The sequence below is a fragment of the Physeter macrocephalus genome, chromosome 11 (assembly GCF_002837175.3).
Source record: "Physeter macrocephalus isolate SW-GA chromosome 11, ASM283717v5, whole genome shotgun sequence".
NCBI lineage: Eukaryota > Metazoa > Chordata > Mammalia > Artiodactyla > Physeteridae > Physeter > Physeter macrocephalus.
This window is the reverse complement of record NC_041224.1, coordinates 97,377,100-97,390,776: the sequence shown is the minus strand read 5'-3', so window position 1 is coordinate 97,390,776 and position 13,677 is coordinate 97,377,100. Positions and strand designations below refer to the sequence as shown.

At 41.3% G+C, this 13,677-nt stretch overlaps 1 protein-coding gene across 3 annotated transcripts in view; it reads right to left on the bottom strand.

Moving 5' to 3' along the window:
* INO80 (INO80 complex ATPase subunit) overlaps positions 1-12,774 on the bottom strand; it is a 136,729-nt gene extending 123,955 nt beyond the window's left edge. For all 3 annotated transcript variants that reach the window (XM_024134383.3, XM_028495459.2, XM_024134386.3), the window contains exon 1: positions 12,702-12,774. The gene's annotated coding sequence lies outside the window, so the exon portion shown is untranslated. The remainder of the gene's footprint in view (positions 1-12,701) is intronic.
* Positions 12,775-13,677: the final 903 nt, after the last annotated feature.

The following is a 13,677-nucleotide window of genomic DNA, read 5'->3' as shown; positions in this document are numbered from 1 at the left end:
GGCCACAGCAGTGAGAGGCCCGCGTACCACAAAAAAAAAAAAAAAAAAAAAAAGTAAAATAAAATAGGGCTTCCCTGGTGGCGCAGTGGTTAAGAATCCACCTGCCAACACAGAGGACATGGGTTTGAGCCCTGGTCCAGGAAGATCCCACATGCTGCAGAGCAACTAAGCCTGTGCACCACAACTACTGAGCCTGCGCTCTAGAGCCCGCAAGCCACAACTACTGAGCCCGAGCCCGTGCTCCGCAACAAGAGAAGACACCGCAATGAGAAGCCCGCGTACCGCAATGAAGAGTAGCCCCCACTCACCGCAACTAGAGAAAGCCCATGCACAGCAACGAAGACCCAACACAGCCAAAAATAAAATAAAATAAATAAAAATAAAATTTTTATGGAAATACAAAGGATCTAGAGTAGTCCAAACAAGTTTGGAAAAGATGACCAAAGTTGGAGTTTACACTGATTTCAAGACTAACTAAAAGTTTCAGTAATCAAGATGGTACCGCATTGGCGTAAGGATAGACAAACCAATGGTACAGAATAGAGTCCAGAAAGAGATCCACACTTACACAATCACACTGTTCTTGACAAAGGCACTAAAACAATTCAACAGAGAAAGGAAAGTTTTTCTGACAAATGGTGCTGGAACATGGACATCTATATGGAGGAGGGTAATCAGGGGTAGTGGCCCTCTCTGCCATATCCACGCCAAATAAAGGTGCAAATTCCCTTTAACACAAACGTTGTAACCTAACCAGGATTCTCATGGAAGTCTGATGGGTTCCAAGGCCACCCAGAATTACTCCAGCAGATCCTGATTACACGATCCCTTTTACAGCTTAGATTAGGATTCGATTTCTAGCCATGGCACTTAAAAGTATTTTTTGTATTTCTCCAGTACCAGGATACTAAAAGCTACTACGTACTAAAAGTAAGTAGATAATAAAAGCTCCCATAACATATGCTGTGCTTAACCAGCATCCCTTGCTGTTAAAATTAGCAAGAGTATCTTCCCTAACTCTCCAGTATTTTACAGGCAGCAACAATTTACTGTATACTTAAATGGACATACTAAATAATCCCCATTTCTCTTAGTTTTCTTAGTTGGATCTATTACCGTTGTGATTGTTCTTTACCCTAGGTCTTTCTGCATTACCTTATTATCTGTTGTTTACTAAGTAAGGAATCATATGCAATTCCAGAAGTAGTTGGAAGTTTTATTACCAGAATACTTCCCTTTGGTTCACAATGTAGATCTTCGTATTAATGCACAAAGTACAACAAAAACTGCTTTCCTTTAGTTTCCTTTTTAAAAAATCACAAGTAATTAGGGTTTCCCTGGTGGCGCAGTAGTTAAGAATCCACCTGCCAATGCAGGGGACACGGGTTCAATCCCTTTGGTTCACAATGTAGATCTTCGTATTAATGCACAAAGTACAACAAAAACTGCTTTCCTTTAGTTTCCTTTTTAAAAAATCACAAGTAATTAGGGTCTCCCTGGTGGCGCAGTAGTTAAGAATCCACCTGCCAATGCAGGGGACACGGGTTCAATCCCTGGTCCGGGAAGATCCCACATGCCGCGGAGCAACAAAGCCCATGCGCCACAACTACCGAGCCTACGCTCTAGAGCCTGTGTGCCACAACTACTGAGCCCGCGTGCCACAACTACTGAAGGCCGCGTGCCTAGAGTCCATGCTCCGCGACGAGAAGCCACTGCAATGAGAAGCTCGTGCACTGCAGTGAAGAGTAGCCCCTGCTCGCCACACTAGAGAAAGCCGCGCAGAGCAACGAAGACCCAACACAGCCAAAAATAAATAAATAAATAAAATTTTAAAATCAAAAGTAATTAAAATGGATTAAACTAGCAAAATATAAAAAATACAGGGGGAAAAATAATTCAAATTCCAAAAGAAAATACGTAATTCTGTACGGTATAAATATTGACAAGAAACTTAATAAAATTCTCATTTAAATCATTTTTTCTAACCAAAAAAACTTACTTGTATCATTCCATTTAGCTGAAATAAAGGTTACTAGTGACTTCTTTCTAGTGCTATTAAATATTATATACAGATAGTTTATATTTTATAAACTATTAAATATCTTTTAGCAATTCTACAAAAAATAATCGGGGAAAAAGTTTTTCATGAATGTTTTGAGAAAGAGTAAGAGTAACTAGGATCTATTATTTCCTGCCCACCATAATTATACAACTTTAACAAAAAATAAGCTCAATGGCTCAGCCAAAAAACATTTCTGCATTCAATGAAATGTTTCACATAATCTTAACCATAAAAAAAGCTTTCAAAGCCAGTCTCAGCTGAAAGTAAAAAGTCTCGTTATGGCATGATGAGAGGAGAGGACAAGGGACTTAACACTGAATAAGAGCACACTAGTGTGAGTTTTCTGTCCTAGGTGCTTTAATAATACTAGCTCGTTTAATCCTCACAGTAATTTAAACCGTATTCTCATTTTAGTTAGGTTAATTAACTTGCCCAAGCTAGAATTAGAACTCGGATGTATTATCAGTGACTCAAAAGCCCCAATTCTTCACCACCCAATTCTTTACCACAGACTCTGCTATGATAAAACAACGAAAAGACTAGGGTGACCCTACCTCCTAGTTGGTTTGCCCAAGACAGTTCAAGTTTATGCCTGTTGTCTGAAACATAATTACTAATAGTCTCTCTCTTCTCACTTCCAAAAGTATCCACGTTTTGTTTGAACACATTACTGTTAGAACAATAAATTTTTGGTCACCCTACATGTGGCAAGAGGTAAATAAATCATTAAGCACTCTTCAAATATTCAAGCTGAACCTAAACTTTCCATTCAAACCATCGATATTCACTAAGAAGCTAAAGAAGCTACTATGTACCAGAACTGAACTAAACAGCAGGAGGGAAAACCTTGCCTTCAGAGGGCATAGGCTGATAGAGCCCTCAAGTTGGAGGCCAGAAACCACCTCCTCAACCAAAGGAATGGTTCCTTACTGTAAGAGCATAGGAACAATTTAATAAGCCCAGAGTTCCCCAAAGCACAAAGTTTTTTAAAAAATTTATTTATTTTTGGCTGTGTTGGGTTCTTCATTGCTGTGCGCGGAGTTTCTCTAGTTGCGGCGAATGGGGGCTACTCTTCGTTGAGGTGCACGGGCTTCTCACTGCGGTGGCCTCTCTTGTTGCGGAGCGCGGGCTCTAGGTGCGCGGGCTTCAGTAGTTCTGGCACATGGGCTGAGTAGTTGTGGCTCGCGGGCTCTAGAGCGCAGGCTCAGTAGTTGTGGCGCACGGGCTTAGTTGCTCTGTGGCATGTGAGATCTTCCTGGACCAGGCCTCGAACCCGTGTCCCCTGCATTGGCAGGTGGATTCTTAACCACTGTGCCACCAAGGAAGCCCAAGCACAAAGTTTTCAGAGACAAAAATTACACCTGCTTTTTTTTTTTTTTTTTGGCCGCACTGCACGGCTTGCAGGATCTGAGTTCCCCAACCAGGGATTGAACTTGGGCCACAGCAGTGAAACAGAGTCCTAACCACCAGACTGCCAGGGAAGTCACTACACCTGCACTTTAAATGGAATGAAGAACTCCTGGCTAAAAAAGGATGGCCCTTTCAGTGAGTTCTAAAATGGCAAAGAGAAGATATTTTGGCTTACCTCATAGGTACATTGTGAGAAAGAAAAATTGCTTATCCACATTTTCCCTTCCCTACTTTTCTTTCCTCACTGAAATCAGAATACATACCAAATGAAATATGTTTCCAAGGATGACAACAACAAAATATCAATTACAGTGCATTTGCTTTCTTGTAGGTAAGAACAATTTCAACTTCCTAGAAGAGTATCTTCACCAAGATGGAGAACAAATTACTTTTTATCAGAATAATAAAAGAAATAGCTCACTAGCACAACTGCCTCTAGGGAGTTCTGTAGTATACACCACAGACACAGCATTTGGTCAAACAAGTTTAATCTCCATTAATTAAGCATCTAGGGTGTAAATATTATTAAATCAAAAAATATAAAAGGAAGGAAATGTTTCCTGAGGTAGCCAGTGGACCTTTCACATGATAATTTTTTTTTAAAAACCTGTTTTAAGTTAGGCTATGTTAGAGGTCCCTAGTATATTTCATAACTCTTCTGGTGAATAGCACCCAATCTGAATTAATAACAATTTATCAAATTAAAAATTTGAAAACACTGCTAAAGATCCCTCTTACTGAAGAATCAATGACTTCAACAACTTGTACAGCTAAACCCATGAAAACACTTACCTTTTTCAGGGAATGAGATAGCTGAGAAAAATATGCTCCTATAAAAGAGAAACTAAAGGACTGAATCCACAGCCCAAAAATCTTGAGCAAATCAGTGCATTCCTCAGTGAAGTTAACATTAGCTTACTTGATAGATATCTGTGAAAATACAGATTCACACAAAGAGCTGCGCTCATTTAGTTACCAGTTCCATATAGTTAACTGTCCACTATTACAAAAGTGATGGTGACGATTTATTATTGAGAATAAAAACTAAGAGACATTCATAAACAGCCAATATTATAAAATTCACTTTTCTATTTAGTTTTCCTATACTAAAAGTCAGTTTTCATTTTTGGAGTGAAGACACTATCTAGTGTGGGTGGTTAACAGAGAAGTTGTCTAAAACTGTGTTCTCCATAGGAAGTCTGAGAAATCAAAGTTCAGGTAATTCATCCTGGGGACGAACCATCTGTAAATAAGCATGAGTTGAATTGTACACTAAATAGATCTTGCTTTTCAATTGCCAGATATTTCGGTCACTTAGACATGTGATGATCTTATTAACACCAAATATAATTACTCTCATTGTCTTCACTATATAATATACACAGTTAATTTGAACAAGGCAGGTATGTTTACATCAAACTAGGCGTTCAATAAACACTTTTTCCACTATTCAAGAAGCCTGAGGGTGGGGGGACTTCATCACAAAGTATTCCAACTGGGAATCCAAATTTCTGATTTTGTTGTATCAAATGCAACTGTAATAAGGAGACTATGTACACACTTTCTATTGCGAGCCACATGCCAGAATATTTTATTTGCATATACACTTCATATATACATTCACATATTTTATCCTTTTATGACACACATACTACTATAACCCCTATTTTACAGACAAAAAAAGTTAAGCTTAAGGTCCCCCCAAAGGTCACACAGCCAAAAGTGACAGAGCCAGGATCGGAATCCAAGAAGTCTGACTCCAAAGTCACACATACTTAACTACTCCAATATTTAATCTGAAGGACCTCCCACAAGCCAGAGGCTCCCAGGGCATAAAAAGCCATGCTAATGAAGTATATTCCAAGCAGAATATTCATTTATTCAATCATTTATTTAGACCAACATAGATTCATAAATATCTATTTTATTTTATGGGTTATAATTCAATGATGCTTTGTTCATTTTGCTGCTCAAATCGTTCCAGTTTGGGCCACTGGGAGCTCTTTCAGTTGGCCCCTGTGCTCCTCTGACATATCCTCATCAATGTGGAGCTGTGGTGGTGGTGGTAGTAGCTGAAGCACTTCCTTACCTTCTGGCACAACAAGATGCTCTGCGCTCATCTTGTATATTTCTTGTCCCAAACCTACAATTAGCTATTTCTCCAAGGAGCTCTAGTTCCTTTTATTGGATAATGGTATTAGAGAACAAGATTTGGGTACTAGGTATGCTCCTGGATTTCTTTTAACCTTCTCAGCTGACAGAGCACAGAAATATACCTGTGTGTATATAAACCCATGTATGTACATGTCTATAAATGTTTCAATATGCAACCATCTGTGTCTGTATTAAGCTAAACACGGTTTCATACTGATGTCTCCAACTCTAATCCATCACCACAGGAACACTGTAGCCTCCTCCCCTTGCTTACCTGTAAATTCTCACTCTAACAGTGAGAAGCCTGTCTCCAGCCATCCATTTACTTAATTGTTCAATTGTGGTATATATGTATTTCAGTATCAGAATTAAGTGGCAATCCCATAGAACACAATTTTATGAATTAGACTGCAGTGTTCATGTGCAGTTCCTTGTCTTAGATTCCACTCATTTCCAAGGTTACTCAGGTCAGGAAAGATTCCACTCATTTCCAAGGTTACTCAGGTCAGGACTCCCTTCCTCCCCATTTTAGTAAGGTTGTTTCATACATTAGTAATATCATTAGATTCTCTTGTCACAATCTGCATTCCTTCCTGGAATCCTTCAACCTCCTAAATGATTTTCGCTTAATTTGGACACATTAAAGTTTACTCTTTGTGCTATAAAGCCCTATGAGTTTGGCAAATGCATAATGTCATCCATCCACCACTACTATATCCAATAGAACAGTTTTATCAAGCAGCGTTTTAATTTAATTAAATGGTATTACAATCCTCTATGGAAGCAGCATCGTTGGGTAGAAAGAGAAGCTGAAGAGCTATAAGTGTAATGCTATTGTCAAGCCACAAACAGACTTCAGGACTAACAGTTATGCTTTCAGAGTCCCAAGAGCCTCACTGTAAAATGAGGGGGATTCAACTAGATGGTAATAATTTATAGTATTTATTAAACACTTACTTTGTGTCAGGGATGGTGCTAAGCACTTCACATGGATTATCTCATTTATTCCAACAACTCTCTATATAAAGTAAACACTATTATGTATTATCCCTATTTAAAAGATGGAATTAAAGGCTTAATAATATTAACTAGCACAAGATCACCTAGTCAGGGAGTTGCAGAGCCAAGACTGTAGAGCAAGAGTTGGCAGAGTATGGCCTGCATGTCAAATCCAGCCTGCTGCCCATTTTTATAAATCCTGACAGCTAAGAAATAATTGGAAAAAAAACAAATTTCAGGACATATGAAAATTATATGAAATTAAAATTTCAGTGCCCATAGAGTTTTACTGGAACACAGCCCGACTCATTCATTTACATATTGACTATGGCTGCTTTTGCAATACAATGGCAGAGTTGAGTAGCTGCAACAGAGAAGGCATGACCAGCAAGGCCTAAGATTTATTATTTGACCCTTTATAGAAAAACCTTCGCAAGCCCTGCTGCAGAGTCTGGTTTGCTAGTATATTCTAAGAATGATTCTAAAAAAGGGCAAACTATTACTAACATTAGAATGACAACCTGGACAGAAATATTTAAACCCTGAACTAAAAAGTTTAATGTTGTAAAACATCACCTCTTTGAGTTATAATCTTAAATAGAAAGACATTTCTATCTATTACATAAACACAAAGGTTAATGCATTATAATGATTTTCTTTATTGATGTATTTTTACCTGCGTTATCTAAAAAAAGATTTATTTTCTACTCATAATAAAAAGGTTCTGATTTCAGTACTTTACAAACTAAAACTCTAGATCAAACTGTCAAAACAAAATGGAACTTATAATTATAGCTAACACTTGTTGAGAGCACTATGTGCCAGGTACCATTCTAAGCATTTTCAGGCCTCTATTAAGTAGGTATTACTATTACCTTAAATTAACAGATGAATAAACTGAGGCTTAAACAGCTCTCCAGAGGCCACACAATTAATAAGAGGAAGAGCTAAAATTCAAACCCAGGTCATCTGGCTCTAGAATCTAGAAGGGGTCTGGCTACACTAAAAGGCCACTGGATTACAATGCTTCTGTTAACAAGGCAGATTAGGGCCTTTAAACAAATGAAGAGAATATCTCAATATATTAAAAAAAACAAAACAAAACTAAGTACTAGTGTAATTTATATCAGCACTTCAAGAGAAACATTTAGATTTATACTTCTCTATGGCACTTAGAGTTTGCATAATTCTGTTTCTCTTTGCAGAGCAACTCTGTACTCTCCATACATATACATACAACTGGTTTAACTCATTTGTACACCCCTCACAGAGTCTACCACATTCCCTTGAGTGTGGCAGATGCTCAACAAATCACTGTTGGGAGATCAAAGAGCATTCACTCTGTGTTCAATAAATATTTATTGAGTGAATGAAGAGAATAAGGAGTTTCATAAACCATTAGATTCAAGTATCATTAAATGGTTTGCTGACCTGAAATGAACTAGGGCTGGAAAGAAGTCTCTGGCTCTAAAACCTTTAAATTGGGTCTGGTCTGTTCTTGAGCTTTAACCACTTTCTGTGCTATTAAGTTTCATAAACAAACCACTCGGATTTCCCTGGTGGCTCAGTGGTTGGGAATCCGCCTGCCAATGCAGGGGACACGGGTTCGAGCCCTGGTCCGGGAGGATCCCACGTGCCACGGAGCGGCTGAGCCCGTGCACCACAACTACTGGGCCCACATGCCTGGAGCCCGTGCTCCGCAGCAAGAGAGGCCACCGCAATGAGAAGCCCACACGCCGCGACTAGAGAGAGCCGGAGTGCAGCGATGAAGACCCAACGCAGCCAAGGATAAAAATAAATAAATAAATAAATAAACCACTCATTACACACCTGTCAAGCAATATTCATCTTTCAAGCTAGTTCTAATTTTCAGATTATTCTTCACGTTTTTCCTAATTTAATACAATTTAATCATAGTCCATCTCAGTCTTCATCACTCCACCGCAGAGTCAAATTTCTTTATCTTCATATGAAAGTATCACCGTTGCCTTCATCATTTATACTGGAAACCTCTCCCCTGCTTAATTTGTTCCTCCTTGAGGTGTAATAATTTAATAGTCTTAGAGTGAATGTATTGTGGTTTCCTACCAAGATAATACAGTCCATTTCTAAATTTCATTTTTCATACCTCTCTCAGGAGTGACTAACATTTTGATGGACCTTCTGGTAATATTCAGGCAACAATCTCAGCGATAAACTGACCACTTGGCCTAGTATTCTTTTTACCACATTGATGTTCACTAGCCATTTTTCTGTTCATGCACAAGGAATGAAAGATTTACCCACAGCTTATCCTACCCAGCTACTAACTTCTTGCCCAGAAAAGGTAGCTGTCACATGCAAAACCAGAGGCAGCTTACTTGTTCATATTTATAAGAAATATGAATAATTTTAGTATAATTACAAAAACGTGAACACTATACATGAATACCCTGAGAAAACCCTATATGACATACATGTTGTTCTTTCCTACTGTAAGTTTCCCCTCTTCCAAATCAAAACTAAATGTATGTCAAAGTTTTTGATATGTTCTTCAAAGATGAAAATAAACTAACATTCCTCAATATGCTGTCTTATAGTTGATGTCATTTAATCTCAGAAGTGAAAATTCTTGTACCCATTTTACAGATAAGGAGAACTGAAACTCAAAAAAGTTCACTGAGGGCTTCCCTGGTGGCGCAGTGGTTAAGAATCCGCCTGCTAATGCAGGGGACACGGGTTCAATCCCTGGTCCGGGAAGATCCCCCATGCCGCGGAGCAACTAAGCCCGTGCGCCACAACTACTGAGCCTGCGCTCTAGAGCCCACATGCTGCAACTACTGAAGCCCGCGTGCCTAGAGCCCGTGCTCCGCGACAAAAGAAGCCCCTGCTCACCACAACTAGAGAAAGCTGGCGTGCAGCAACGAATACCCAACGCAGCCAAAAATAAATAAATAAAATAAATAAATTTGTTAAAAGAAAAAAAAAGGTCATTGACTTACCCAGTGCTAAGTGGGACTCTAACTCGTCTTTTTAAGTCCAAAACCAATCTCTTTCTATTATACTACCAAGTTTCTCTTCAGCTAAATTATCACTTGCTCTTCCCCTAAGAAGTCCTGTTCATGTGAACGTGAATTTGAGCCAACAATCCTACTACTTCTTATGGAAACCCCTGGTTTGCTGCATATGAAATGACTTAATTATGTGTCCGGGACTCTCCAGGGCAAAGGCTCTCTAAAGGCTCTGGGGTCCAAGAATTTGGATGGAAAAAAACTTACATCCTTATTTTCACTAATCTATAATTGAAACTAACATTTCCTTCAATTCTGAATGTAGGTAGCATACCACAGCAGTATTAGCAGGACTATCACTAGTTGTTATTTAGTAATAAAAAGCAAATTTCTTATATCATAAATTTTTTTAATGTGAACTATATTTCACACAGTTAAAAAGTCATATTCTTTTTATGAAAAGGGGTTCACAGGTTTCTTTAGACTACAAAGGGGTTTAGGGCATATAAATAATGTAAGAATGCTACTCCCGAGACCATCACACAATCTGTCAATCCTTGGTAACGTAGGTTTACAAAGGCATGTCACACAGTTTACTCACTGTCCTCTAGTTTGTTAAAAATATGGGGAATTCCCTGGTGCTCCAGTGGTTAGGACTCCGCTTTCACTGCCAAGGGTGCAAGTTCAATTGCTGGTTGGGGAACTAAAATCCCACAAGCTGCATGGCACAGCAAAAAGAATAGCATTTAGTCCCAGTGATTTTTTTGTATCTAATTTGTCAATTACATTTGCTATTACTGATCTCCTACTTCTAACCTAACACACATGGAAATCTCTCTTATGTACTTATTAAACCCAGGCATTAAACTTCTTTGTGACCAACTTTTCAACCCTAAGCAAACCTACTGTATTATGATTAGCAAGTGAATCCAGTGCTTGTACAAATGAATTTCTGACTTAATGTGCAGCTATGGTCCAAATGTTTGTGTCCCCCCACCTCCCCAACTCATGTATTGAAAGCCTAACCTCCAAGGTGATGGTATTAGGTAGAACAGAGGCCCTCATGATTAGGATCAGTGCCCATACAAGGTGTTTACTTAAGTATTAACGAATAAGCTCTTATCTTCTACAGGCTACAGCCTATCATATCAAAATCCTTATGCTTAAGATGCAACTTTAAAACTTGTCATCAACTTCACTTATTTTCCTACACAAAGGTTCCTATTAACCTTATCCCATTCTGTCCACTCTAAAATTCACTGCATCCCAGCATTTGTATTTTGTGTGAACTTTTATGTTGACATGTTAAATCTCCAAGTCAGTTTTAACATTGTGGGCAGAAAAGTCGTCTATTAGTACTTCCCTAGTCCTATGTCTACACAAGTTAACAGCAGTCAAAGGCTGTTATGATACCTTCCCTTGGTAGTACTATGACAAACTTTCACTAAGTGAAACTGTAACACCATAGTTTATGGTCTGTTGCTGAGACTTAATCACATTTCCACCTTGATGTACTCGAAACGTTTTTATTAGTCATAAACTTTCTAATATTTGGGCTCTTTACAGTTATTTCCTATTAAAAAACACAGATCTTTAAAAACTGATTCTGATTCTTCTGAAACAAAATGTAGAGGAAAAAAACATAGTAAACTAAAATAATGGAATTTAATCCTTAAAAATACAAATTCATTTTAGAATCTGGTAAGTATGCAACTTTTACCATATATAATAATCTCAACTTAATGTTTTATAGGAAGAGCTTGAGAATTTCAAGCATAAAACACAACCAGAGTTGGAATACTATTTGGCAATAAAAAGGAACGAAGTGCTGATACATGCTACAACATGGATGAGCCTTGAACACATGGTTAAGTGAAAGAAGACAGCCACAAAGGGACACATATTGTATGATTCTGTTTATACGAAAGATCCAGAATAGGCAAATCTACAAAGACAGAAAAGAGACTAGTGGTTGCTAGGGGCTGGGGAAAGGGAAGTGGGGAGTAACTGCTAAGGGGGCTTTCTTTTTGGAGTGATGAGTTACATAGCAGTGACAGCTGTACAACTCCATCAGTATACTAAAAATCATGGAACTGTACACTTTAAAAGGCTGAGCTTTTTGGTATGTGAATTATACCTCAATAAAGGTGTTACTTTAAAGATAAATAACAAAAAACCGCCACTTGTAAACCACAGTGAAAATTTCCTTGGGAAAGGAAATTATGAAAGTCATCGACTGGAAAAGTAAGCTGGTTACCTGTGATGTTAGCAAAGTCAACCTCCTAATTTTTCTCCCATTCTACCAATAAGTACACGAACATAAAACTAGACAGTGTTTGAATCAAAGAATTCGGGCCAGTTGGCTGTTAAACTAAAATAGTGAGTGCCTTCTTAGAATCTCCCACTCCTAAACTGTAGGGGGCTTCCACTTACGGAAGTAGTTGTTTTCAACAGCAAGCTCAAGAAGGAACGTCAAACTGGATGACATTTGCCTAGCGCCCTACAAAAGCCAAAAAGACTAGAAGGGGTGACACCTACACACTCCTAAGTCTGTGCACGTGTTAGGCTGCCCCCACCCAACAAGCAGCATGCACCATTCACCCAGATCCCAACTTGCTCATCATAAACTGACACACTATCAAGACCTTTAACTCATTTGTTTAAAAGGACAGCTACAGCAACCCTCACCAGGTTCCCACTCGAGCCCAACCAGCCCCCGCCCTGACCCTCCCCACCCCAAACCCACACACGTGCTAGCCCGACACCGCCCCACCGGGTCCCACGTGCACCTGGTCTAACACACTCCCCACGTGTGGGCGCCCCACGGGCTTCCTCAGCTGTCTGAGGTCACCGCGTGACCCTGGGTCTCCAGAGGTAGGAGAGGATAAGGACGAGGCCCAGGTCCCTGAGGTCCCAAGGCTTCGGGGAGTGTCCACACCCATCCTCCCTACTAACCCCAACAAATCCAAGGGCCGGGGGCGACGGCCCCTTTAAGACGAGGCCCAGTCGTCGCCCACAGAGAGGGGCGCAACGGGGCCTACACAACCCCCCCCCTCCGTTTGCCCGCCCACGTCTAGTCGCCTCACCTCGGGCCGCCGGGCCCCGCCGCCGCAGCGGCGGCGGAGGGGGGGCGGGGTGCGGGCGGGGTCCGGAGGGGGGGGTCGCCCCGCCGACGATGGAGCCGCGGTTCGCTCTCTGAGGCCGTGGGACGGTGACTGCGTTGGGCGTGGACGCTCCTAGCTCGCTCCCTCGGCGGCTCCTGGGACCCCAAGATGGCGGCGGCGCTGAGGCGGCTGCGGGCGCTGGGCCGGCGGCGGCGGCGGCCACTTTCACTCACTGAGAGGAGCGGAGCAGGGACACGGGGAGCCATGGCGGGGGGGAGGAGAGGCGCCATAGCCAGGCCAGAACAATCGAGCCGCTACTCACCGGGCTTACCCCTGCCCCGCCCACGCTCACTGCTCGTCGCCAGCCCGTGGCCGTCCGCAGTGCCGCTGCGGTCGGCCTCGTGCAGCTCGCACCCCGCCGCTACAGCCTGACGCCCCGCGCGGACCGGGGTTCGGGGGGCGATCCTGATCCATGCCATCTGAGTGCAGATTGGTCGGGGCTGGGACTGCCGAAGATTGCCGAAAGGCGGCGGGGAGGAGGAGGAGGATGTCATCGCTAGAGTGAGCAAGCAGATCTCGCGGGAGCAAATGTCGCGAGACCTCTCCAGGTCTGCAACCGCCAAAGAAAGGTTACTTTTCCCGGAAGTAACGTCAGTCGAAACGGCCCGGGATCTTGGGATTATCCGTTCCCGTAGGCAGGAGATGGGAGGGTGCTTGTGGTTACTTTGTTAGGGGCTACCAAACACTGCTGAGTTCACTTAAGGGAAAGTATAGGCTCGGGTGTGATATTTTATCCTGTTTTTGGCCCCTGTGGGTAGGGTTGTATACTATGGGGAAGTGCCTGCTCTGTAGAACCTGCCGTAACAGTAGTTTGGGGCTCCACTTTAGGCTCAGCGACCAAGACTGCGATGCTGTGGCATATTTGGGCAAGGCGCCAAGGTGAAGGCTTTAGGATTCA